General features: G+C 40.6%; 1 pseudogene; it reads left to right on the forward strand.

Annotated features, from left to right (window-relative positions):
* Positions 1-27,552, forward strand: LOC103125090 (vomeronasal type-2 receptor 26-like; annotated as a pseudogene).
* The last annotated feature ends 243 nt before the right edge of the window (positions 27,553-27,795 follow it).

The following is a 27,795-nucleotide window of genomic DNA, read 5'->3' on the forward strand; positions in this document are numbered from 1 at the left end:
ATGTTTCTGATACTTTGCTGTTATCTTCTATTTACTAATGCTAATTTGAATTTACTTTCAGTTTTTCCTCTGTTGTTTGTTCTCACTTCTATATCTCAGGAAGACAGCTCTATGCACTCATTAAATGTACATGCTTCTCCTGGTTACTGTCAAGATGGGGATTTCATTATTGGGGGCCTCTTTTCCCTCAGAGTGACAGCTGGTGATACAAGGAGCAAATTTGACTTTATAGATTCATTGTATATACCAGAACTTGTTCATGTGTAAGTGTGACTATGTCTATTCATAACCACTGGTAAAAGAAAAATTAAATAAGTACTGTACACTTGAGAATTACTTTTTTATATCCAGGTACAGAATGATAATGATGAAATCCTTTTCATTTACATCTGTTTTAGTCATTTGCTTGGATCAAATTTTGGTATAGCCGTGAGCTGAATTTTCTCTTAGATTGTATCCAGCTATTTAATACAGAAATGCTTGAAACTTCAAATTTTAAGACCTGATTTATCCATTTACTTTTCTCACTGACATTACTTTCTCAAACTCAGACTGCACATCAGCAAGCTAAATTTGGAAAAATCTTTTAGTCCCAACTTTTCTTAAAACTGTTCAGCAATGGAATTGGAGTATTACACCAAAGTAAAAGACTCTGGGGTGGGTGGGTGGGTGGGTGGGGAGAATACAGGTCCATGAAAGATGATGAATGACATAGTGGGGGTTGTATTGTTAAATGGGAAACTGGGGAATGTTATGCATGTACAAACTATTGTATTTACTGTTGAATGTAAAACATTAATTCCCCAATAAAGAAATAAATTATTTAAAAAAATGAAAAAATAAAACGTGTCTACTACCAAAAAAACAAACAAACAAAAAAAAAACTGTTCAGCATCTGAACATGTTCTAAATTTCTTTTTGCTTTTATTATCATGTGCATTCTTTGCTAGAAACATTGCCTGAAATAAAAAAAAAATCCAGAAAACTCTCTTTTCTTCTTTTCCAGTGGCCTTACTAAACATTACCAGCACTTGCTGGCCATGGTTTTTGCTGTGGAAGAAATCAACAAGGATCCAAGTATATTATTCAATGTGTCTCTGGGATTCTGTCTCTTCAGTGTTGACTTTGTAGAGATGAAAGCCATAGAGAGCACTATGAGCTTGCTCTCAGGAAGAAGTCCTTTAGTTCCTAATTACAACTGCAGGCCTGAGAACAAAGACAAGCTGGTAGCTGTGGTAGGTGGCATTTCAACAGGAATATCAACTCAGAGTTCATGAGTGCTAGGTCTCTACAATGTCCCACAGGTAACACAGACCCTGCTTTCTGATTGAGTATGTCACATAGCAGTGACAACTCAGATGTTGATAAGGTATATGGTTTCTTTAAGAAGTTCTGTTTAATTACACATTTCCTTAAAGATACAATTTATTTGAAATACAGAATTGTCCTAGTACACAAAAAATCTCTTTTTACAGACTTTAAATGGAGAACAGCAATAAATAAAAGTAATGTTAGCCTAAAGTTTTACTACCTAGATAGAATTTAAAAAATATTTTATTTATTTATTATGGGATAGAGCTAGATGATGGGTTTTTGTGTTAGCATCCAGTAGTTTTTGTTTCTTGCCGTTTTAGCCCATCAGAACCATGCTGGGGATATGGTGATTCTGTTTATATAGAGTTCTGTGTACTTTTTCCACAAATCTAAAATATTATGAACAATTTCACTCATGATCAAGTGTTATTATTTACTACAAGTTTAGATTACAAGTTATTTACCTGGATTTTAATAAAAGCTATGTTGTTTTATGGAACTGTAATTCTCAGGGGTACAGTTCAACATCTCCCTAAAATATGTGTCGGTGTACCCACACTCACCACCAAAGCACAATCTCTTTGTGGTTAGACACAAATTCCAGGGAGGTAGATAGCATAATGATTATGCAAAGAGGCTCTCATGACTGAGGGTCCAAAGTCCCAGGCTAATTCCCCATACCTCCATAAGTCAGAGCTGAACTGGGTTCTGGTTGGAAAAAAAAGAAAAAAAAAAAACCTAAATGATATCAATTCCTTTCAGTTCCAACCAGCGAAAAGTGTTTGAACCCACGTGTTTTAAATAAGCAAGTGTTGTCTATCAGTGGTAGCTTCCCTTATTGAATTTGCTTTTATTGAAGTCATGTGGGTTTAGTCTAGGTCTATAGTTTCACCTCTCTTCTGGTCATATTGTTTCATAGTACCTACCACCAATGTGTGAAACTTCCTTTTCTGCTGTCAGTTGGGTCCTTCCCTTCTTTTTAAACCTTTAAAATTTATTTTCATTAGTGGTATGATACTGATTTATAAAATTATAAGATAATAGAGGTATAATTCCATACAATTCCCACCACTGGTGTTCTGTGCCTCCATTCTCTCACTGGAAATTGCAGTGGTTCTCCCAAGATCATTGATATGGGCTGATTTTATAACCATCTTTATCTATGTATATATCTACTTTCTTTTTTAATTTTTTATTTATAAAAAGGAAACACTGACAAAACCATAGGGTAAGAGGGGTACAACTTCGCACAGTTCCCACCACCAAAACTCCAGATCCCATCCCCTCCCCTGATAGTTTTCCTGTTCTTTAATCCTCTGGGAGTATGGACCCAAGATCATTGTGGGATGCAGAAGGTGGAAGGTCTGGTCTCTCTAACTGCTTTCCCACTGAACATGGGTGTTGACAGGTCAATCCATACTCCCAGCTTCTCTCTCTCTCTCTTTCCCTAGTGGGGAAGGGCTCTGGGGAAGTGGAGCTCCAAGGCACATTGGTGGGGTTGTCTGTCCAGGGAAATCTGGTCAGCATTATGCTAGCATCTGGAACCTGGTGGCTGAAAAGAGAGTTAACATACAAAGCCAAATAAATTGTTGAACAATCATGGACCTAAATGCTGGAATAGTTCAGATGAAGAGTTGGGGGGCGGGGTTCTCCATTTTGTAGATAGCAAGTAGTCATATTTTAGTTAAATTCCAAAGGGTCTGTGGCTATACTAGTTTTTTTTTTTTCCTTTTTCTTTTTGCCCCTTACCCTGAATTACGGCAAACGCTAGAAGAAGAAGAAGAAGCCTGAATTCTGATATGCCAGCGGCTCCAAGTTATTGTCTGGGGAGATGATGTCATGGCTGGGAAAAGGACCAGAAAGCTGGATCAGGGAAGAGAGTAGCTCCCTAATATGGGAAAGGGGTATAAATATTGTTGACTGTAAACCCCATTGATTTGATGTGATCTGGGGCCCATAATTAGCTTAGCAGCCTATGTGACCTCTGCATCCCTATAGATAGGAGCTCACATTCTGTGGTCATGAGTAGGAACATACCATGCTGCTCCAATATAGACCCATCTTCCTCAGGTGTAGCATAGAGTATGTTGTCCATCCTCCCTTCTGAGGATGGAGCATTCTCTACCATTGTTGATCCAGGTTGAGGGCAAGGTCCTATGGGGACCCACAAAGGGGTCTGTCTATCTTGTTGTTCCTGATAGAAATGACCAGTAACAATGGAGAGAGGAGGGATTTATTCAAGTTCTAGGCCCATCAAATCTGTTTGGGAATCTCAGGACTCCCTGATTAGGGCCCCAGCTGATGGGTATATATCTATTTTCAATGGTCCGGCCTTTACTTCTTTCTAAATCACCCTACACCTATTACTACTTCTATGTGTCTTTCCTTTTTTTTTCCCCTCTTCTCTCTCAGATAAGAGAAACCACGCCTGACTTCCTCTGGTGTTTTCCAGATTCACTTTCCTTTCATTGATGGTATATCAAAAAATTTTTTCTGGCAATAGACGTTTCAGCTCTTGGTTGCATGGGAGGTATAGAGAACTCTTCCCCTACCTTTTGTCTCTCTAGGAGCATGGCCCAAAATACTTTTTGGGGTGCAGAAGGTGGGAATTCTGATTTCTGTAATTGTTTCTCCACTGGACATGACTGTTGGCAGGTCGATCCATACCCCCAGTCTGTTTCTATCTTTCCCTAGTAGAGTAGGACTCTGATGAGGTTGAAGAGGAAATATAAAGAGAAAACAGTAGCAGCATGCATACATAACCTAGTCGAGGATCTTCCTATGGTGATAGGCAGTAAAGAAAGATAGCCGGAGGGTGTTTGATAATGAGTTTATAGGAAATGATCAGCTAAATAATTAAAACTTTTACTTGAGCAATCTTGTTTGGAAATAACTGACTATGCATTCTAAGTGTATTGAGATACATATATTTCCTTCAAGTGAATCCAAAAATGTTAAAGAAGATATCATCCTCTTTTTTTTTTTGATTGCCAGCAGGGTTATTTTGGGGACTCAGTGCATACACGATGAATCCATGGCTCCTAGTGGCCATTTTTCCTTTTTTCTTTTCTTCCAATTTGATAGGATGAGATAAATTGAGAAGAGAGGGAGACAGAGAGGGAGAAAGACACCTGAAAACCTGCTTCACAGGTGGGGACCTTGCATGTGTGCTTACCTAGCTGCACCAACACCCAGCTCCCTGTATCATTCTATTTTAACTTGGTTATGTCTTTGTGACTTCAAGAAAACAAGAAGTTTAACTTGCAAGTATTATTTCAGGGCCCAAGGAAAGGTAGAGCTCAGCATGGGAAATTCTGGGTTTGCAACTCATCTTTGCAGATCTTTGTTAACATAATTTGGAGTAGGACCTAAAAATGGCTTTCTTTGAATATCTTTTGGGGAACAAAATAAAGATCTATGTAGTGTCAGCAGTGAAAAAGTAAGTGTGGAAATGACAGCAGTAAAAGTAGGTGACAAGTGACATAAAGTGTACTGAAATTTCTTAATAGTTATTTTGTTTCATTATCCCCCAGTTGATATGAGGTAGGATAAGTGAAATCTCCTGTGAAAAGGCATCTTTGTGCTGTGTCAGCAGTGTTTGTGTTCTGTTTAGATCAGCTATGGGCCATTAGACCACAGGCTCAGGGACAGATGCCAGTTTCAGTCTCTTTACCAGTTTCCTGTGAGCCCTGCAGCTCTGTATCGAGTGATCATTCGCCTGTTGCTGCATTTTGGTTGGGTCTGGATTGGCCTTGTAGTTCCAGATGACGTCAGAGGAGAAATTTTCCTCAGTGGCATAACAGAGGAAATAGCCAACTATGGACTCTGTGCTGCATTTACAGAAAGAATTACAGAGTTTTCTATTAAGGCCACAGTGAACTGGCTACGTTTTTATGAAAGATTCAAAACTACAAGAGTCATTTGGTGATAAATATTCTCTTCTGAGATTTGTATATATCATTTATTGTTATTCTCCATTTGGTAATGTGTGGGTCACAACTTCTGATTGGTTCACAACCAAGTTACTTTTAGATCAAAGTGAAAGTTATACTTACTTTGGCGGAGGATTGACACTGTCTGCTCATGTAGATGAAATCCCTGGTTTTAAAGATTTCCTTAGAAGTTTTTAACCTATAAAATATCCTCATGATATATTTATCCAAGATGTGTGGTCTATATTATTTGATTGCCCTTATTTTTATTGAGATGTGGTGAGGGAATTGAGTTAGTGTGAACAAAAAGGCACCTTGGACACTCGGGGTCTACATGTTTGGGATATGAACACATCTCCCCAGAGTCACAATGTTACAATGGTGTTCACGCTGTTACTCAAGCACTTCATGAAAGTCTCACAGACACTGGAAAATGAAACATTTGATGAAAGTGGAACTTTGGCTTTGAAACCATGGCAGGTAGCAGTAGTTCATTTTTTAAAAATCACTTTATAGAGGAAATGCTGATTTATATGATTGTTGTTTGATTTATATGACTTGTTGTCATGGAGGTACATTTCCACATCTCCCCAGGATAGGTGTCAGTACACCTTACCCTCCACAAAGTTATTACCCTCCATACCAGAAAGCACTGGATCTCCAGCCTCAGCGTTTAGTAACCCTCCTGCTCATCTCTGCTCCTCTGACTCTGGGTTTGCTGCCATTAACCACCATCCATTAAGGCTTCATTCTGTATTGCCCCCTTGATTTCTTTCCCATGTTACCATTTTATGTTTTGCTGGTTCATTTACTCTGGTTACCTATATTATACATATGAGTAAAATCATCTAGTAAAAATATCATCTTTCACTTCTTATTTCACCTAGCATAATTCTCTTCAGCTCCATTCATTTTTTTCCTTGATGATACAATAATTTTTTTCTTGCCTTTCTACTAGACTGCCAAGCTTGTTTGGTTTAAGTTTGATCAATTAGAGAAATTATGATACCTGCTTTAGGTCCTTACGTTAGGAGTCCAGACTTACTAGGTATAAGTCTACTCATGGAAGGCTACTAAGCACTTTTTTAAAAATAATTTATTTCTTTATTGGGGAATTAATGTTTTACATTAAACAGTAAATACAATAGTTTGTACATGCATAACATTCCCCAGATTCCCATTTAACAATACAACCCCCACTATGTCATTCATCATCCTTCATGGACCTGTATTCTCCCCACCCACCCACCCACCCATCCCAGAGTCTTTTACTTTGGTGTAATACTCCAATTCCATTTCAGGTTCGACTTGGATGACACAATAATTTTTTATTGAAAATAATATTCCATTGAATAAATAGCTCAGAACTTCTATATTTTATCATTTGTCAAAGATATTTGAGTTGTTTTTATAATGTGGGTATTGTGAGTAGTGCAGTTATGAACAACAGGGTATGCATATCCTTTCAAATCAGTGTCTTCCTGTCCTTCGGATATATACTTAGGTATTACTAAATGATTTTATTGGATTTTCTACTATATAGTTTATAGTGTTCCATTTCAGTATGTAAAGTCTTACCTTTTTTGGATTAAATATATGTATTGAGGAAACATGGTTTTACAAAGTGTAGCTTTACACTTTCCTAAAACATATGTTAGCATACCTTCATCACCACCAAATTGCTATTTTTCTCCACCGCAGGGCATTGAAATTGTAGATGACATCACATCATTCCTTGTCCCTTACCTTCTTTTCCTACAGTTGTTACTTTAACTCAGTTCCAGGAGTTACATGCTATAGCTGCTAATCACTTGACATGTCACTGAAAGTTGGTTGATATTTACTTTTCTAGCCAGTTATGAGAGCCTGAGCCACTCAAAGAGCTTTAAATTCAACCAGACTTTTCCCTTAAACACTAGTGAGTCCTTGTGGGCAGTTTAATATTTTGTTGCCCCTGAGTTCACAGATTAAGCATGAAGATTCACTTTCCTGCTACTGGCACTGTGCTCTCTAGCATAACTCCTGAACTGGTGCCAGCTCTCATTAAGCATGGCTTCTTGAGTTTTAAAAATCTCTCCCTCACTCCTTTTTTTCCCTCCTTTCCTTTCTTTTTTTTTCCTCACTGACCAAACATGTCTGCATTTACCTGTGGCTTACTGAGTTTCTGAAGAAATCCCAGTTGTATGTTGCTGAGTTTTCAGGTGATTTTTCACTGCTTTATCTGGTTGACCAGGGGTGTGATGTGAGGCAGCTGTTATTCTATGGTCACACTGCCACGTGTCTCCAGTAGGATCTCTTCTTGTTTTCTTACATTGTATGGAGACCTTTTAATTTGATGTAACCCCCTTTATTTTCATTTTTGTTGGCCTTATTATTAGAGTGAAATCTTCAAATAGATCTTTAAATTCAGTATTGTGGAATGTTTTGCCTAGTTTTTCTTCAATGTACTTTAAAGCTCGGATTTTCATCCAAGTCTCCAATCCATTATCCATGAACTTTAATGCATTTTGTGGGATAGTGTTTCAATTTCAATATTTTGCATGTGACTGCCAAGTTTTTCCAATGCCATTTGTAGAAGAGACTATTTAACCTAGACCAAGTAGATCAGAAGCAACCAATAGCACAGCTATATACAAGATACTGGGTACTGTACAGCAAACCCTAACAAAAGGACTTTTCAAAATTAACCCAATTACCAGATAATGTGATGATAACATTAACTATCCATTGTCTTTTTGAAACCTAAGACAGCAGGAACCTCACATCTCCACTATAGAGCCTATATTTCCCACAGTCCTGGAACCCTTGGATAGGGCCCACTTTCCCGTATGCCTCTCCCAATCCATATCAAATAATATTGCATCTGCCAATCACAACCTAACCAACACAACGATTGCCACCTCAACATGCTTCACTTCAGACTGTGTCCAGAGACTTCACGTGTGGAATGACAACCCTTCAGCTTCATTACTCGGGTGAGACCTTTCCTTTCATAGTATACTCTAATTCCATCTCAGGTGGTTCACTTTCTAACAAAGTCCCAAAACCTAGATATACACCAGTTTCTGTGAGAGAGAACATATGTGCACACGAATCCATAAACTACTGCAAAATATATACCTGAAAGCAGAAGTACACTAGAGTTTGCAGTGAGTACCCCCCTAACACTTCCTCTCCACTATTCCAAGCTTTGGGTCCATGATTGCTCAACAATTTGTTTGGCTTCATATGTTAACTCTCTTTTCAGCCACCAGGTTCCAGATGTCATCAGGATGCCGGCCAGGCTTCCCTGGACTGAAGACCCCACCAATGTGTCCTGGACTTCTGCTTCCCCGGAGACCCATCCTACTAGGGAAAGAGAGAGGCAGACTGGGAGTATGGACCGACCAGTCAACGCCCATGTTCAGCGGGGAAGCAATTACAGAAGCCAGACCTTCTACCTTCTGCAACCCACAATGACCCTGGATCCATGCTCCCAGAGGGATAGAGAATGGGAAAGCTATCAGGGGAGGGGGTGGGATATGGAGATTGGGTGGTGGGAATTGTGTGGAATTATACCCCTCCTACCCTATGGTTTTGTTAATTAATCCTTTCTTAAATAAAAAATAAAAAAAAGGAAAAAAAAGAAGAGACTATTTAAATCTTTTGTTTATTTATTAATGAGAGAGATAGATCAGAGCACCACTCTGGTATATGTGACACTGGGATTGAACCCAGGATCTTATGCTTCCAAGTCCAATTCTCTAGTCACTGAGCCACCTCCCATGTTGAGGAGATTTTCTTCTCTCTCTCTCTCTCTCTCTTTATTTAAGAAAGGAGACATTAACAATACCATAGAATAAGAGGGGTACAATTCCGCACAATTCCCATAACCCAATCTCCATATCCCATACCCTCCCCTGAAAGCCTTCCCATTCTCTATCTCTCTGGGAGTATGGATCCAGGGTCATTGTGGGTTGCAGAGGGTGGAAGGTCTGGCTTCTGTAATTGCTTCCCTGCTGAACATGGGCATTGACTGGTTGATCCATACTCCCAGTCTGCCTCTCTTTTTCCCTAGTAGGGTGGGGCTTTGAGGAAGTGGAGCTCCAGTACACATTGATGGGGTCATCTGTCCAGGGAAGTCTGGTCAGCATCTTGCTGGCATCCGGTGGCCGAAAAGAGAGTTAACATCCAAAGTCAAACAAATTGTTGAACAATCATGGACCTAAAGACTGGAATAGTGCAGATGAAGTGTTGGGGGGTATTCCCTGCATGCTTTTATGTACTTCTGCTTTCAGGTATATGTTTTTCCCCTAGTTTATGGGCACGGGTGAACCTATGCTCTATCTCAGGGGACCTGGACTATATCTAGGTTTGGGGACTTTATTGGGGAGTGGAACACCTGGAATGGAATTAGAGAATACTATGAAAGGAAAGGTCTCACCCGAGTGATGAAGCTGAAGGGTTGTCATTCCACACCTGAAGTCTCTGGTCACAGTCTCAATTGAAGCATGCTGGGGTGGCACTTGTGGCGTTGATTAGGTTGCGACCCACGGATGCAGTATTATTTGATTTGAATTGAGAGCAGCATGCAGAAAAGTGGGCCCCACCCTAAGGTTCCAGAACTGGGGGAAATATAGGCTCTATAGTGGAAATGTGAGGTTCCTGTTGTCTTAGGGCTCAAGAAGACAATGGATAGTTATTGTTATCGTCACATTATTTGGTGATAGGTGTTGCTGAGGAGTTATTCTGATGCAGTCTCTGCCCCCAGGTTTTTCTACGCCCTGCAAAATCCTAGAGTGCCCCCTTCAACCAATCCTGGCCCTACACGTCACCCCTGGTTGTCGCCCAATAAAAATCCCCCTCACCCCCCTCCCCCCTTTGGGCTCTCAGCTCTCCCTCTCTGAAGTCTCGCTCCCTGCTCTCCCCCTGTGGTCAGGTAGTGGGGACGGCCATTGCCGGCTGGCTCCATGTGGTCTGAACCAAACCCCCCCATCCTATAATAAAGATTTGTGTACCCCTTTGCTCTGGACGTCCGCTCTCTTCTCCGCGGTGCAGCCTGACACCAGACCACCACAACAACATCTGGCGCCCATCATGTCCCGTACCCACACCACGCCCGGCCTGAGGTCTTCGAAACCGCCCAGACACAGGTAAGTGGCATCCACCCACTTCAGTGGCCCTGCGTTTCCCTCCACCATGGGAAATTTCTCGTTTTATGAGGAGGTGTCCCAGTCATTATCTCTTGACCTGGGACAGATTCGCGCTGTCATAAACGGTTTAATTTTCGCTACCCCTTGGATTTTTTTTAACTGTGGTTGCCACTTTCAAGATATGTAAATCGTGGTATGCCATAAGGATAAGTGACCTTGAGGCTGAGGTATGAGAGTTAAATCACATGTGCTTAAGACTTAGACGTCCTAAGCTATCAGGGGCTAAACCCAAGAATTCCGTTCCCACAGACACGCACACGTGTTCAGACGCTCCTCTTATGACTCCAGCCCCTTTCGCCCTGGTTTCAGCTCCGCCGGCAGCTTCTCCGTTCCTGAACCCCCCCCCTGCCCCTGCCACCCTGGTTTCAGCTCCACCTGCAGCTTCTGCGTTCCTGAACCCCCCTCTGCCCCTGCCGCCGTGGTTTCAGCTCTGTCTGAGGCTTTCTTGTCCCTGACCCCGCCCCCTGCTGATATGTCACCATTAAGGGACCTAGTGGCTGAGATACGAGAGCTAAAGGATATTTTTCAGCATTTAAGGATTTTAAACCATGTGCAGTCCACCCCGGGAGCTCCGTCCCCGTAGATATGCGTTTAGTCTCCCCTGCAGCCACTACAGCAGTTTCTACGGCACTTTCCACTTCTGTAGCTCCCTCTCCCGTGCCATCGGACCAAATCCACACATTCCCGGTAAACTTGGCCCCTTCTAAACAAAACCCTCAGCCGTGGCAGCCATATTCCTCTAAACATCTTAAAACACTCAGACAAGTGGTCAGGGAGGACGGAATGCATTCTCCATGGACCAAGTCTGTCTTGAGGAGTTTTTACCAGCATTTAAATACACCACAAGACTGGAAAGATCTGGCTTGTGCTGCACTCCCAGACCCACTCTGTCTTCAGTGGCAGGCATGCTTCTGCGATGAGTGCTCTAGGCAATCGCAGGAAAATAGTAACAAACAGGTAGAATGGAATTCTGATGCTTTGTTTGGAGCAGGAGCTTATGAATCTGGAGCTCAGCAGGCAGAAGCCAGGTTTCTAACTGGTTATTTTGAACAGGTACGCATCTGTGCAACACAAGCATGGGAAAGGGTGACCACACCCGATGTAGATCCGTCAGCTCCCATTAACTCTTTTCACCAAGGCTCTGATGAATCATTGGCGAGCTTCATCTCAAGGGTGAAGAGAAGCTTAGAGAGAAAGGTTTATAATCCTGACGTCCGCACACTACTCCTGCGCTCTATTGTCTTGGAAGGCATGACACCACAATTCAGTCAGGTATGCCTTAATGTTAAACACCTACACCCAGATAATTGGATTCTAGTGACACAGGAACTTACATCAGGCAATTATGGGGCACCCGCTATGACGCAGGTCTATGCAGTTGCCCCACGTAAGCAAAACAGGGCCTGCTTTCAGTGTGGTCGCCAAGGACATTGGCATAACCAATGTCCTGATAAGTTGCGACCACGCCTCCAGTCAGGGAAACCACGTCTCCAGCCAGAGCAACCCCGCTTTCAGTCAGGGAGCCAGAGACCACGTACTGTTTGTCCAAAATGTCATAAGGGGTTTCATTGGAAGAGAGATTGTTGGTCCCAAATTCATAAAGATGGTTCGCCCCTGAATGGTACAAATTCGGGGCCTGAGATTTTGTGGACCACTCCTGTTTTAGAATGGGGCCACCCTTCTATGACAGTAAAGATTGACAATATTTCTTTTAAATTTTTGATTGACACGGGGGCAGCAAAGACGATTTTAAGGCAAGAAGAGGTTCCCCAAGATTGGGAACTTATTCCTGGACCCAGTTTACATGGAATAGGAGGGATGACCAGAGCATTTTGCACACGAGACTCGTTCATGTGGGAAGACCCAGAAGGTTCTACCAGACACTTCCGCCCTTTGGTAGCTAATATTAGCACCAACTTACAGGGCAGGGATCTTCTGGAATGTCTTGATGTTAGGATATCCACAGATGCCTCTGCAGAGCGTAAAACTCATTCCCGCGATACCAGGTCTATTCAGCACCCCCAATACTAAATGCCACTGTTCGTAGCCAAACACCCCACTTAAGCTGGCTTTCTAATGAGCCTGTCTGGGTGGAACAGTGGCCTTTACCAAGGGATAAGCTAAAAATTTTAAAAGAGCTTGTCCGAGAGCAGTTGTCCTTGGGACACATTAGTCATTCTCGAAGCCCATGGAATACTCCTGTCTTTGTGATTAAAAAGTGCTCGGGAAAATGGCGCCTCCTTCAAGATCTCCATGCAGTTAATAAAACCATGCAGGTCTGGGGCTCCCCCCAAAGAGGTTTGCCTCTTGCTTCTGAAATTCCCACGGGAATTCCAATCATAGCTATTGATATACAAGATTGTTTTTTCTCTATCCCCTTGCATCTGTGAGATTGTAAACGTTTTGCCTTCTCTGTTCCATCTATTAATAACGCCAGCCCTGCTGATAGATTTGAATGGGTGGTGCTGCCCCAGGGTATGGCCAATAGTCCTACAATTTGTCAGGAGGCTGTTAAATCTGCCCTTGTCCCATATATTCATAAGGGCCTTCATATTTTTCATTATACAGATGATATTTTAATATGGGGAAAATCAGATACAGATCTCTATGCCTTACGTGATTTTCTCATTCCTGCATTAAAGAAAAGCAGCCTTAATGTAGTCCCTGAGAAGATACAGCTAATCCCTCCAATATCCTTCCTAGGTTCAGAGATTTCTCTAACGCAAATTCGTCCCTTAAAACCTAATGTTACCTTCCCTTCTAACCTTACTCTTGCTTCTTTACAAAGTTTTCTAGGAAATTTAAATTGGCTTAGGCAGTATCTCTATCTGCTCACAAGCTGCCTCCAACCACTGTTTGACCTGTTGAAAGGAAACAAACAGCCCTCTTCAAAACGTAAGTTAACTCCTGAGGCCTCCTTGGCACTGGAAAGGGTTAACCAGGCCCTCCAGGACATGCACCTTGTTCGATTCTCCCCCTCCTCTCCGGTAAACCTTCTAATCTTCAACTCCACCCCCACAGTAGTAGGGGCACTGTGGCAAGACCATGGGGTTCTCGAATGGCTTCACACGGCAGTAGGAGGAGCTCCAAGACTCCTCGCTGAGATAGATGCGTTAGCATTCATGGTTCGCCAAGGGAGAAATAGGTCTGTGCAGGTCTTAGGGAAAGAACCGTATTTAATCATTCTGCCCTTTTCTCTCACAGATACAGAGTGGCTTATACGCCATCATTCCCGCTTTGCCATAAGCTTCGTGGGGTTTCCAGGACAAATAGATAACCATTTTCCTTCTAATAAATTGATAGCTTCTTTACCTCTTCTGCCTCTACTAGCACCTAAACTTTTCTCTCGGGATCCCATTCCCTCTGCTCCTACAATCTTTACTGATGGTGGAAAAAGGGGAGCTGCTTCCCTTATATATTACCCAGTCAAACAATCTCCTAAACCTCTCTTTGCTGAGCTTCCTGATAATTCCCCTCAGTACAAAGAACTTTATGCTGTTTTTCTTGCACTAAAAGCTGTACCAGAATCCTTCAACCTTTTTTCTGACAGTGTGTATACTGTTAACTTACTTCCATGGCTTGCTGGTTCTTATGTGAAAATTGATGACAACCCACTTTCCCCTCTCTTGATTCAAATTGCCTCTATGCTCTGTTCTCAAACCCAACCACTGTATATTCAACACCTTCGTTCCCACAGCCCTCTTCCTGGTTCCCTGTCCGAAGGGAATGCCGCAGTTGACCACCTTGCCTCCACAGGAACTTTCCCAGTCTCTGTCTCTAATCCTGCTAATTTTCATTCTCTAACCCATGTTAATCTTAAAGGCCTTCGAGCTTGATTTCCTGATGTTCCTGTACCACAGTTAAAACATATCCTCGCTACATGCTCTTCTTGTGCAAGTCTCATAAAGACACCTGCTATCCAGACCCTTGGGGTTAACCCCTGAGGTTTAAAAGCTAATGCTATTTGGCAAATTGATGTCACCCACATACCAAACTTTGGCAAACAAAAATATGTGTTTGTCTCAATTGATACCTTTTCTAAATTTATGTGGGCTACAGCTCAGACAGGAGAAAGTGCTAAAAAGCTTGTAAGCCATATGCTCTCTTGTTTTGCCGTTATGGGGGTCCCATTATTTTTGAAAACAGACAATGCAGCTATGTTTACAAGCAAACAATTTAAAGATTTTTGTTCCCTCTGGAATATTACTCATACCACGGGCATTCCCTACAATCCACAGGGACAAGGCATTGTCGAGAGGGCCCATCAAACTCTGAAGGCTCAACTAAATAAAGATAAAGGAGGAACATATCCCCCCAATATCCAGCTAGCAAAAGCCTTAACTACGTTAAATCTCTTTAACATTTACAATAACTCGGCCTTACCCCCTATTATTCTTCACTGGCAAACACCATCTACCCTCTCATCTATTAAGCTCAAATGGAGAGACCCACTCGATAAAATTTGGAAAGGGCCTGACCCATTATTGACCATGGGAAGGGGTTTCGCATGCATTTTTCCTCAAAATTTCTCTAAACCTGTCTGGGTTCCTGCCCGCCATGTCCGACAATACCCGCAGGATGGCGCTGTTACTCCTGAAGAACAAGAAATACCACAAGAGGACCAGATGCAGGATACATCCCAGGACCCGTAATACGACATGGCAGAACCTACAAAATCTGGCTCACAGAGACCTCTCTCCTACCCTTTCCCTGTATGTCTTATGTTATAACTGACCAGTTGTTTTTGTGAGTGAGTGTGTTGAATGACAAAAATTTTGTTTTTGCATGACCCATCTGCTTGGAGTACTCTAAAAGGTAATTGGCTTTATATAAAAATGCTGGACGCAGCCAAAGTTTCTGGAGACGTCCAGAAACATTCCAAAATTTTTTTCTTTCTCCCTCTTTTGAATTTTATATATAGTTTTGGTATATATGTAAGTGTTTAGTCTTAAACTGTGTGACTAATGACAGATTTAAATTTGTTCTTAAATAATGTGTTTTTATAACAAAAGTTCTTTTTCCTCCAGTTTGTTATAACTAAATGTTTATGGGTATGTCTCAAGTGGTAACACTAACTTAACGGTCAAAAGTGTAACCCTACAGCTACACTTTTACCAGACAAGGTAAAAATTAATTTGTTAAGGTAACTAACTATTTAGGTAAAAGTCTAAATGTTCAACGTGACTATTCATTCCCAAAACTAAACTATATATTTTATATACAGGACACCTTTGAAGGGCCCCCAAAGGTGCCCTGTAAACTATCTTGTGGAAATTAATCCACAATAGATCTGGCATCAATCTGGCACTGTAAACGTTAAAATCATTGTCACGAATATGCGTTAACTCTCTAAGTAATTTGAGTCTGTTTAAAATACACATTTTAGCTAAAATTGGTTTCAAGATCCTGCGGTAGAGGCTGCTACAGGAGGTCACATTAGATGACCTTTAAATAAAATCATAAAGAGATTCTAAACCAATTATAATCATCGAGGTATCAACTATAACAAACCTATAACTTGTTACAGGTTCAAATTAACCACGAGAAGCAGATTGCTTGTGCTTCTTTCACAGGAATCCCGGAAAAACCATCTGAACCCCTGCACACCCTGACATCACCCACTAGATGGCACGACTACCGTGGCACACCCCCCGAAACCCTAGATGTCACTCAGCGTGATCTGAAGAACCTGATACACAGACTCCAAGGACAGAACTTTCTTCATGCCTGGTTACCGTTCCTGCTTCTGACCTGCTTGTCACGTGTTGGCAGTTCCAGCTGGCTATCTACAGAAAAGCAACATTCCAGCGGCTGACCTCCCTCATGCAGCGTTGCATCCCCTGCCAATTCTTCCCCTAGCCAACTACTTCGGACTGAGACTTGTATCGGACTTTCTGACATACCCTATATACATTTTACACAATTTTGAAGCAGCTTATTTCCCTTCACGCTGCTGGTTTTTCATAGACTGATTCTGAGTAATTCATAGACTTTACAGACTCTTGCCTTGAGGACTATACAATGCCAAATAGCCCCTCTGTTTGGTGGGTCATGCCTCCCGCCTCCCCCTCATTATGGACCCTTGCCCCTTTCCCCACCCAAGCAGGGAATGTTCCTTTACACACCAATCCTTCCCTTCACACCACACTGGCTTTTACTACTCCCCTACTTGTCCCTTCCTATTTTGTTGTATCATTTAGGCTTATGCCCAAAAGGTTTCTGCCCCATGATAGTCTTTTACAGACTTTGTACATCTTATGCAATTACTAGATAGAAAGATAGAAAAGATGTAGAGATATTGTGAAGAGATGGTTGAGCAGGCTGCGCTTAAACCTATGAGATGAGTCTCTCCAGGTAAGTCTCTCTCTCTAAAGAGGGGTTGAGCACAGGAGGACGCATAAATCTCTCAAGGTTCGCAGCCAGTTAAGCCTTCCCTCCTCCACAGAAAGTCCTACATCTTCCCACCTGAGCATGGCATTCCTCTAAAACATTTAAGCCTGCTCCATTCCATTTTTCTTTACTGTGTCCATTTAGATATAAAGGGATAGGAGGAGATGTTGCTGAGGAGTTATTATGATGCAGTCTCCACCCCCAGGTTTTTCTACGCCCCGCAAAATCCTAGAGTGCCCCCTTCAACCAATCCTGGCCCTACACGTCACCCCTGGTTGTCGCCCAATAAAAAGCCCCCTCACCCCCCCCCTCTCTGGGCTCTCAGCTCTCCCTCTCTGAGGTCTCGCTTCCTGCTCTCCCCCCGTGGTCAGGTAGTGGGGACGGCCATTGCCGGCTGGCTCCACGTGGTCTGAACCAACCCCTCCCCATCCTATAATAAATATTTGTGTACCCCTTTGCTCTGGACGTCCGCTCTCTTCTCCGCAGTGCAGCCCGACACCAGACCACCACCACAACAGATAGGGTTAACTTTGGAAAGTCCCTTTGATAGGGTTTGGGGTATAATACCCAGCATCTTGTATATAGCTGTGCTACCGGTTGCTTCTGTTCTCCCTGGTCTAGGCTTTTGGGAGAGACAACATATCAAAGACAGCCTATGTATTAAAAAGACTCAGTCTGTGTTTTAAGAATTTTTGCTCTTCATTGTTGTGGAAGAATTTGAAGGTTTATGTTAATTTCTCTTTAAATGTTTGTAGAATTCACCTGTGAAACCATCTAATCTTGGGTTTTTCTATATTACTAGACTTGATTACTCTTTGTATATTCTCACTAGTAGTTGGTGTATTCACATTTTTTTTCTGTTCCTTTTTGATCCAGTCTTCTCTTTTAGGATGTTTGTTTTAAATTTTATTCCACTTGTCAGAATATAATTGCTCAGAATAGTCGCTCAGTAGGTTTTATATTATGTGGTATCAATTTTAATGTCTCTCAATTATAATTTTACTTATTTGTGACTTCTCACTATTTTCCTGATTAAATATTTACTCATTTTGTTGGCTGTGAAGATAGCATAATGTTTATGTAAAAAGATGTTCATGCCTGCAGCACCAAAGTTCTCAGGTTCAATCTCCAGCACCATCATGAGCTAGAGCTGAGGATTACTTTGGTTAAAAAAATTAATTTTGCTTATGTTTTCAAAAACAATATTCTTAATTTCATTGATCTTTTCCATTGACTCTCTATGCCTTGGTCTCCTTTACCTCTGCAGAAATATTTATTATCTATTTCCTTCAGTTATCTTTGGTTATTTTTTTCAAGTTTCATTGATATTCTATGAGAACTTGCACTTAGGGACCTGTGTTTGAACCTGAGTGGTGAAGAGAAGCTTGGAGTTCCAAGTACTCAGCTGTTACTAGGTTGTTGTGGATGGGACTTCTGTCTAGGTTGTGGTAATTCTGCATGTGCTTAGCGGCAAGCCAAGAACAAGAACTGACTGGAGAGTTACAGTCCTGACTTCTATTCTCCCTGACTGTCTGCTTGTAATTTCTATGTAGTGTTTGCAAATTTCAACAGAAATACCCAGAAGATCTGGCTATGGGGCAGCCAGTTGAGTTCACATGCTACCATGCACAAGGACCCAGGTTGAAGCCCCCAACCCCCACCTGCAGGAAGGAAGCTTCTTGAGTGGTGAAGCAGATATGCATATGTCTCTCTATCTTTCTCCCACTTTAGCTTGCCCCCCCCTCTCAAATTCTCTCTGCCCTATCAAGATAAAAAAATAAAATAAGAAAAAATGGCTGCCAGGTGCAGTGTATTCACCATATAGGCACAAATTCTCAGTGATAATACTGGTGGCCATAAAACAAACAAACAGTAGTATCCAATAGGCTAGGGAGTAACATCCCTTCCCCTCTATGTATGTATTGTATATGAAGATTCAATTACAATATTACTATGTCATCAGAGCTCTACTTCGTATGCTCCCATGGGCGAGTTGCTACCCTGGCTCACCCATCCTCCCTACAATATACAGTTCTTCAGTTCCCATTGTGAGTTCATGTAAAGTTGGAAGAATAGGAATGGATGTTGTGAATTCAGTAAGATTGTCTCTGCTCAGCAGACAAGATTACATACCCAACAGATCTCTTCTACTGTGGCTTGTTATCTCATTGCAGGGTTTTTATTTTATTGGGAGAAAGTATTTTTCCTCAGCCCTTAAAACCTAACTGTTGTTGACCATTTTGTCTATTGCTATGGGTTGCCAGTTTCTATGTGTGGGTTTCCATATTTTTCTGCTGATGACAGGAGTGACATGTAGACCCTGCACTAATATACCATTTAATTTTGTTCCCCTCTTGTGAATGTTTGAGCTGACATATTTTGGTTCTTTACTATTTATGATTTGTGCACAAGTTGAATGTTTTTTTTTTTACACATAGCTCTATCCATTCTTGCAAAAACAACAACTTGAAGGAAGTTTTGGAAATGAAAAAATTGTGAGAAAATTCCCACAACCAAAATTGACATATTTAATTATCAATCCTTTAATGATATTGAAGTTCAAGTGAAAGTTGGAGAGTTCATCTTTGAGTCTCATGACACTCAGCACTTTTCTTTAAATGATGAGCAAATCATGTGGACTGAACACTACAATGAGGTAAGTAGTAAGAAGATACCATACTGATATTTCTTAGAAAGTATGCATATCAGTTAGAATTTAGATTAACTTCCTTGCAAATTGCATTAGGTAAATAAATACTTACCTTATTTTGCCCTTTGATGTAATACCAAATATGTGAACTTGTGTGTTCTATTCATTGAACAGATTGCTTATCCTTGCACTGATCAATGCTGTTTACATGGTAAAAAAAAAAAAAATCAATATGTGCAGTGTTTTAAAGGAGATGAATCATTCAAACATTGTGACATTTAATGCAAAAATGACTAACTTGGGGCTGGGCAATGGTACACCAGGTAAAACACACATATTATCGTGTTCAAAGACCTGAGTTCAATACCCCCTCACACCTGTAGGGGTGACAACTTCATGAGTGGTAGAGTAGTGCTACAGATGTCTCTTTTCCTCTCTGTCTGCCCCTTACCTCTCAATTTCTGTATCTGTTCACAAAAGAAGGGAAAAAGTGCACAAGAGAGAGAGTGAGAGAGTACCTCAGGGGGCAGTGGATTTGTCTTGCAGGGACTGAACCTCAGCAATAACCTTGGTGGCAATAACAAAGAAATGAGTGACTTCAGTGAGATAAATGAGATGACTGCACTGACATAGAGATGGTCTCATTGTACATGGTTGTTTGGTCACTTGAGCTTTCATATTACATATGCATTTATTTTAGCTTCAGCTAAATGTGGGTGATATTTTAATGAAAAGAAACATGAATAAGGGTAAGGATAAAAAAAAAAGTCATGAGGTCCAGGAAAGTAGATCAGCATTAGAGTTCAGGATTTGTATATCTGAAACTTTAGAGCATTTTGTTCAGTTCCTGGCACCAAATATGCCAGAGATGAGTAGTACTCTTGTCAGTGTCTCTCTTTTTCACACTTCTCCTACTCTCAAATAAGAATGATAAAATGATAGTCATTGATAAAACATTACAATTTAATTTGTTCAGATAATTAGCAGCTCTTGGTTAAGTAGTTATGCTGCAACACAGAAGTTGAGGTAAAATCTCTGGCCTACATATGCTTACTAATTTTGTTCATTAAGACTAGTTTTCCTTCTTCCTCTGTCTCTTCCCTGTACATACACCCTCTGCTGTTTGCAGTGTAAGTTGTTTATCTGGGTTCAGAAAAACAGCCCAAGAAGGAAAACCATTTTGTTGTTTTGACTGTATTGCCTGCCCAGATTTTTAATGAAACAGGTAAGAACTTAGACTTTGAACGTGGGACTGGTCCACAATGAAAATGGTCCAATCATTCGCAAGGATGTGCTTGTAGAATTCTTTTTTTTTTTCTTTAGCTTCTCAGTTCAACTCTGTCTGCAGAATATCTTCATTGGATTCAATTTCTTCTCTTTTCATCTTTTTTGCCTTAACTTTTCTCCTGGTTCCACTGCAGAGCAGCAATTGGCATTTATAGAGCACCCGCTAAGTATCAAATATTTAAAGTGCCTGGATATGCATAGACAGGATGGAAAGGTAACAATAATCAACATTGTACTTGGAGAAATTGAGCTCCAGAGAAATTATAGAAGTTTTCAAGGTCATGCGGTTAAGAGATAGTCATAGTAATATCTTGAGATGTATCTGTATCTATTTATATATGTACATGTATTAGAGATAGAGAAAAATAGAGAGGGAAAGAGAGACAGCTACCACACTACTTTACTGATCATGAGGCATACAATTAATTTTCCCCCTCTCATATTAATTAACTAGTGATTTATATGACTACATTTTGCTAGGAGTGTACATAAACACCATTCCCACCACCAAAAGACTGTGACCCATCCCTCCCACCCACTCCCACCCCCCACTGGCCCAGGAAGCTGCATGTCTACCCCTCACCACAGGGCTTTTACTTTGGTGCCCTAATTACGATTTGGTCAGGTCCTGCTTTTAGTTTCCCTTTCAGATCTTCTTCCTCAACTTCTGTTGATGAGTGGGATCATCCCATACTCATCTTTATCTTTCTGACTTAGCTCACTTAACATAATTCCTTCTAGCTCTGTCCAAGATGGGTCAGAGAAGGTGGGTTCATTGTTCTTGATAGCTGCATAGTATTCCATTGTGTATATATACCACAGCTTTCTCAGCCACTCATCTGTTGTTGGGCACCTGGGTTGCTTCCAGGTTTTAGCTATTATGAATTGTGCTGCTATGAACATAGGAGTACACACCTCTTTTTGGTTGGGTGTTATGGAGTCCTTGGGGTATAAGCCCAGGAGAGGAATTACTGGATCATATGGAAGGTCCATGTCTAGCCTTCTGAGAGTTTTCCAGACTGCTCTCCACAGAGGATGGACCAATTTACATTCCCACCAGCTATGTAAAAGGCTTCCTCTGTCCCCACAACCTCTCCAGCATTTGTTGCTGTTGTCCTTTTTGATGTATGCCATTCTTACAGGAGTGAGGTGGTATCTTAGTGTTGTCTTAATTTGCATTTCTCTGACAATCAGTGACCTAGAGCAGTTTTTCATATGTTTGTTAGCCTTTTGGATCTCCTCTGAGGTGAATGTTTTGTTCCTATCCTCTGCCCATTTTTGGATGGGGTCATTAGCTTTTTTGTTGCTAAGTTTGCTGAGCTCTTTATATATTTTGGTGATTAGTTTCTTGTCTGATGTATGGCATGTGAAGATCTTCTCCCATTCTGTGAGGGGTCTCTCTGTTTGTTTAATAGTTTCTTTGGATGTGCAGAAGCTTTTCAATTTGATGTAGTCCCATTGGTTTGTTTCTGCTTTAGTCTTCCTTGCAATTGGGTTTGATTCATCAAAGATGTCCTTGAGCTGTAGGTGGGAAAGTGTTTTACCAATGTTTTCCTCTAAGTATTTGATTGTTTCTGGTCTGACATCTATGTCTTTGATCCATTTGGAGTTGATTTTTGTTTCTGGTAAGATAAAGTGGTTCAATTTCATTCTTCTGCATGTTACAACCCAGTTTTCCCAGCACCATTTATTGAAGAGAGCCTTCTTCTTCCATTTAATGCTTTGTCAAAGATTTGATGCCCATAGGTGTGGGGATTTATTTCTGGGCTTTCAATTCTGTTCCACTGGTCTGTGTGCCTATTTTTGTTCCAGTACCATGCTGTTTTGATGATGATGGCTTTATAATATATTTTAAGGTCTGGTAGTGTGATGCCTCCATTTCTTTTTCTTTTCCTCAAGATGGTTTCGGCAATTCTAGGTGTTTTCAGGTTCCAGATAAATGATTGTAGTGTTTGTTCTATTCTCTTAAAGAAGCTTGGTGGAACTTTGATGGATATTGCATTAAATTTGTATATGGCTCTGGGAGAATATTCATTTTGATGATATTTATTCTTCCAATCCATGAGCATGGGATACCTTTCCATTTCCTGGTATCAGTTTCTATTTCCTTGAGTAGCGACTCATAGTTTTCAGCATACAAGTCTTTCACTTCTTTGGCCAACTTTATTCCTAGGTATTCGATTGATTTTGCTGAAAAAGCAAATGGGAGTGATTTCTAGATGTCTTCTTCTTCAGATTTAGTGTTTGCATAAAGAAATGCCACTGATTTTTGTACATTGATTTTGTAGCCTGATACCTTGCTATATTGCCTAATAACTTCCAGTAATTTTCTGCTGGATTCTTTAGGTCTTTCTATGTATACTATCATATCATCTGCAAATAGTGAGAGCTTGACTTCTTCCCTTCCAATCTGTATCCCTTTGATTTCTTTCTCTTGCCTGATTGCTATGGCAAGAACTTCCAATACTATGTTGAAGAGTAACGGTGACAGTGGACATCCCTGTCTAGTCCCCAATCTGAGGGGCAATGCTTTCAGCTTCTGTCCATTGAGTTATGATGTTGGCTGTAGGTTTGCTATACATAGACTCCACTATCTTGAGGAATTTCCCATCTATTCCCATTCTTTGTAGAGTTTTGAGCATGAATGTGTGTTGGATTTTGTCAATGGCTTTCTCTGCATCTATTGAAATAATCATGTGGTTTTTGGCTTTGCTTTTATTGATGTGGTGAATGACATTGATTGACTTACGGATGTTGAACCAACCTTGCATTCCTGGGGTGAATCCCACTTGGTCATGATGAAAAATCTTTTTGATATGTTGCTGTATCCAGTTGGCCAAGATCTTGTTTAATATTTTGGCATCTATGTTCATCAGAGATATTGGTCTGTAGTTTTCCTTTTTTTGTTCTGTCCCTATCAGCTTTTGGTATCAGGGTGATGTTGGCTTCATAGAAGGTGGAAGGCAGTATTCCTGTTTCTTCAATCTTATGGAAAAGCTTAAGAAGTATGGGTACTAACTGTTTCCTGAAAGTTTTGTAGAATTCGTTTGTGTAGCCATCTGGTCTAGGACTTTTGTTCTTGGGGAAATTCTTAATAACGGTTTCAATTTCTTTGTCTGTGATTGGTGCATTTAGATTTTGTAGTTCTTCTTGGTTCAGTTTTGGTAGGGCATATGCTTCTAGGAATTGTTCCATTTTTTCCAGATTCTCTAGCTTGGTGGCATATAGTTCTTCATAGAAGCTTTGCAGGATTCTCTCGATTTCTGTGGTGTCAGTTGTGATATCTCCTCCATCGTTTCCAATTCTATTAATTTGAGTCTTCTCTCTTTTTTGTTTGTTGAGTTTGGTTAGGTGGTTGTCAGTTTTTTTTAACCTTTCAAAGAACCAACATTTGGCTTCATTGATCTTTTGTATGGTTCTTTTATTTTTTCAATGTTGTTTATTTCTGCTCGAACTTTAGTGATTTCTGTCCTTCTGGTTGCTTTAGAGTTCCTTTGTTCCTCTTCCTCTAAGTCCTTGATGTGTGCAGTAAGGTCGTTCATTTGAGCTTCTTCTTGGTGTTTAATATGTGATTGTATGGCTATAAGTTTCCCTCTCAGTACTGCTTTAGCTGTGTCCCAAATATTTTGATAGGTTGTGTCTTCATTTTCATTTGTTTCCAGGAACATTTGAATTTCCTGCTTGAGTGAGTCTCTGACCCTGTGATTCTTAAGGAGTCTGTTGTTTAGTTTCCAAATTCTGTGTCTTTTAATAATTTTCCGTTTGTTGTTAAATGTTAGTTTTACTCCACTGTGGTCTGAGAAGATACTTGGGATTATTTCTATGCTCTTGAATTTATTGATGCTGTCTTTGTGGCCTAACATGTGGTCTATCCTTGAGTATGTGTTATGTGGATTTGAAAAGAAGGTGTATTCCAGTTTTTTGGGGTGGAGGAGTCTGAAAATGTCCAAGAGGTCTAGTCTGTCAATCTCTTCATTCAATTCTCTTGTATCTTTATTGGTTCTCTGCTTTGTTGATCTTTCTAAGTGTGAGAGTTGGGTATTGAAGTCTCCCACTATTATTGTATTACTATTGATGTATTTTTGAAATTCTTTCAGTAGATGCTTAATGTATTTAGATGGTCCCTAGTTGGGTGCATAGATGTTAATAATTGTTAAATCTTCTTGGCTGATTGATCCTCTAATCATTATGTAATGTCCTTGCCTATCTTTTATTACTTTATTTAATTTAAAATCTATCGTGTCTGAGATGAGAATGGCTGTTCCTGCCCTTTTTTGTGGTCCGTTAGCCTGTATGATAGTTTTCCATCCTTTTACTTTAAGTCTGTGTTTATCTTGTGACAGATGGGATTCTTGCAAGCAGCATATGGTTGGGTTATGTTTTCTGATCCATCCCCCCACTCTGTGCCTTTTGATGGGTGAGTTTAAGCCATTGACGTTTATTGATATTATGGATTTAATGTATTGCAGTGCCATTGTTCAAAAAAATTTTTTTTGTTTGCTCTGATATATTGCAAGTATTATAAGGATGTTTTTGTTTATAAGCGGTCTTTTAGAACCTCTTTCAGGGCCGGCTTTGTGATGGTTGCCTCCTTTAACTGTTGTTTGTCTATGAAGGTTTTTGATCCCTCCATCTAGTTTGAATGAAAGTCTAGCAGGATATATTATCCTTGGTTGAAACCCTTTTTCATTCAGGGCTCCATAGGTATCTTGCCATTCCTTTCTGGCTTTTAGAGTTTGAGTGGAGAAGTCTGCAGATAATCTTATGGGTTTTCCCTTGTATGTGACTTTTTGTTTCTCTCTTGTAGCCTTTAGGATCCTTTCTTTATCCTTACTTCTTCTCATTGTGACTATGATGTGTCTTGGTGTCTTCAGGTCTGGGTTGATTCTGTTTGGAACTCTCTGGGCCTCTTGAACCTTGATATCCTTTCTGTTATTCAGGTCTGGGAATTTTTCTTCTATTATTCCTCTAGAATTTTTGCTTCCCCTTCCTCTCTTTCTTCCTCTGGCAGGCCAATTATACAAATGTTACTTCTTTTGAGATCATCCCATATGTCTCTGTTGTTGTTTTCAGTGTCTCTCAATCTCTTTTTAAGCTCTTTTACCTCTTTCTTTGTTTTCTCTAACTCATCCTCTGTCTGACTAATTCTGTTTTCTGCTTCTGTTAGTCTGCTTTCCCTTGCCTCAGCTTCTTTCTTCATTACAGCTATTTCAGCTTTCAGTTCTCTAATTGCCTCAAGATAATCAGTATTTTCCTTGGAGGTCTCAACTGTTGTTTCCCTAATACTGCCATTCCTTTCCCCCAATGTTGTTTTCATTTCTGTGATTAATAAGTTTATTATTGCTTGCATACTTTTCTTATCTATGGTTACTTCTGGCTGATTTGTAGTTTCTTCTGGGCTCTTGTCTTCATTCATTGGAGTAGCAGTTTTATTTGTTTTTAATCTACCCATTTTTTATTTATGTGTTTCTCTCTCTTTTTTTATGCTCTGTTGTTCCTCAGTTGTTGTGTATTGAGTAAAAGTAACACTGTGCTAAATACCTTTATGACAATTGCACTCACGAACCTCTGGAATTACAGTAGCAACTGAAGTAAGTATTGAAGTAGTTTAATCGTTACCAGTTAGCCAAACAATTTCTCCAGTCCGTGAATAAATAGTAACCAAATCCCAGTGAAGAAGAAAGAGAAAAGAAAGGATAGCAAGGATAGACAGTTATGCAAATCTACTATCCACTATATATTCTAGGGGTAACAAGAGGGGGAAGGGAACTAGAGCAGAGATACACACATAGAGAGTCCACTTTGAATCAGATTTCTTCCCCAAAATAATTCACAAATTCAGAAAGGCAAAGAAGAAGGAAGAAGTGTATGACAAGATAAAAAAAAAGAGGCAAGAGAGAGAAAAGGGAAAAGATAAGAAAAAGAGTTGTAATTAAAGAGCAGTGAAAGGAAATTCCCAAATGTGTATCAGTGAATTAAAAAAAGCACACTGTTTGTTGGTGTGGGGCTGGGGGCTGTGACTTTGGTAGCTGTAGGATTAAGGAAGAAAGGATGACAATAATGAGAAAAAGAGAAAAAAATAGAGAGAGAAAAAAAAGAAAATATAAGAAAAAGAATAGTCATAAAAGGGCAGTGAAAGGAAAGGGTTTTTTTTAAATGTATTTATTTTTAATTATTTAATTAGCTATGCGGGGTGAGGTGGGCAGGGGTTTGTCTACTTAGATAGAAAAAAGGCCAGAGGTTTCAGAAGGGTATAGACTTAGAATTAATGACACTCCCTGGTGGGACAGGAATTTGGTAAAGAAAAGGAGTTCCTAGCAGGGGATCCTGCTAGGAGCCTGTCCCCAGGGACTGGTTATCGGGGTGGGGGGGGGGGGAGGGAGGTATGCTTAGAAATTAAAAGGAAGAAAAAAAATTTTTTTTCCCTTTTATCCTACTCTAATTCTTAACCCAAATTAAGTTATAGTCACTTCCTTGGTGTCACCGCTAGGACCCCTTATTGGCTGGCCTACTAAAGGCAGAAAATCCTACTGTTTCCAGGAGATGTGGTCAGAGCTCAGCCACTAGCAGCTTCTCAGTCCACCATCTTCCGGGAACCTCCCTGGATCTCTTTCATACCCTCCTACCTGAGTGTCAGAGGCAAAGCATGGTGACCTTGGAAGTATTTTCCATCTTGGCTTCCAGCGTTGGTCTATTGGGCTGTATATTTCTCCCCAAGTTCTACGTGATCCTGCTGATATCAGATAATAATTCAAGGACAAAATTACTTCAACAAATTACTGCATGAGGAGTGGAATTCAAGATCTCAAAGTGTGGGGAGTTGGGCGGTAGCGCAGTGGGTTAAGTGCACCTGGCACAAAGTCTAAGGTCTGTCATAAGGATCCTGGTTCAAGCCCCCAGCTCCCCAATTGCAGAGGAGTCACTTTACAGGTGGTGAAGCAGGTCTGCAGGTGTCTTTCTCTCCTCCTCTGTCTTCCCCTCCTCTCTCCATTTCTCTCTGTACTATCCAACAACGACAGCAATAACAACA

This window comes from Erinaceus europaeus, chromosome 4 (assembly GCF_950295315.1).
Source record: "Erinaceus europaeus chromosome 4, mEriEur2.1, whole genome shotgun sequence".
Lineage (NCBI taxonomy): Eukaryota > Metazoa > Chordata > Mammalia > Eulipotyphla > Erinaceidae > Erinaceus > Erinaceus europaeus.